Genomic DNA, 1,010 nt, shown 5'->3' with positions numbered 1-1,010 from the left:
ATCACCACTGACAGTGCGTTCGCTGAAAAAAATTCATGAGCCATTCCACTCTGTGAAGGTGGATGACCAGCCAAGCTAGCTGTTTATCACATGAGAATTTTGAACGAAGGTATGAACTGCCGCCCGGAGAAGACAGAGGAAACTAATACGCATAACGTTTCGACGGGACCGCCACCACGGGGCTTGGAACACCGACAAAGAAAGGAACGTACCGACGTGGGTGTAGTATCAGAGCCTCCCAGATAACTTATCTAGGAGCTAGGCTACGGTAGTAGCTGTTGTTATCAGCTTAATATCTGATATGGGTCCTATTGGACCCAATATATTTTTGGCAAGCTGGCGGAGGGCTTGAAGCCTGCATCACCTCCGCTGCGGGTCGGCCCGGTATTGCACAATCTCCTGGATCGGCCCACGGTCTTTGCACACGAAGAACAAAAATGCACGAAACCCTGGCCATAAACAGCTTCGCTGTAAAAGAAAAAGAAAGCTCGAGACTGCTCGGCACTGCGCACAGTACATCGCAGCCCCAGCCATTCGGAACAACGAACACATGCCTCCATCATGTGACTCCGGAGTCTATTCAGCGAGACGTCCCTTGTCAGTTGTCTTTCCCCTCTCCGCATCGCAGCCGTGCGGCAAAGCGCCCAGTACTCGGTGAGGCACTGATGCCAAACATTTAAACTCAGAGGAAGAGGCAAAGAAGCTTTCTACCTCTTTTTTTCCACGGGTTTTATGCTGCATGCTACACCAAGTGAATTCAATGTGATAGCATTACGTTATTATACTTTATATGTCATCATATAAATAATTATAAGACATATTTATTATGTATCAGTGTTTTACCGATAACAAGTTTGAAATTTGTCACAGAGACTACTGTCACAAACGTCGGTTGGTTGCTCCCTAGTGAAACGGTGCAAACCACTCTGAGGGATCAGCCATGAATTGGGCTATATAAGAAGGCCACTACATTGAATGTGGCAATTTCATCATCAAGCATAGAGTATTAT

The 1,010-nt window shown here is 46.6% G+C and overlaps 1 pseudogene; it reads left to right on the top strand.

Moving 5' to 3' along the window:
* Positions 1-242: 242 nt before the first annotated feature.
* On the top strand, positions 243-418 carry LOC139047151 (U2 spliceosomal RNA; annotated as a pseudogene).
* The last annotated feature ends 592 nt before the right edge of the window (positions 419-1,010 follow it).

This window comes from Dermacentor albipictus, chromosome 6 (genome assembly GCF_038994185.2).
Source record: "Dermacentor albipictus isolate Rhodes 1998 colony chromosome 6, USDA_Dalb.pri_finalv2, whole genome shotgun sequence".
NCBI classification, from domain to species: domain Eukaryota; kingdom Metazoa; phylum Arthropoda; class Arachnida; order Ixodida; family Ixodidae; genus Dermacentor; species Dermacentor albipictus.
This window is presented reverse-complemented; position numbering and strand designations above follow the sequence as displayed.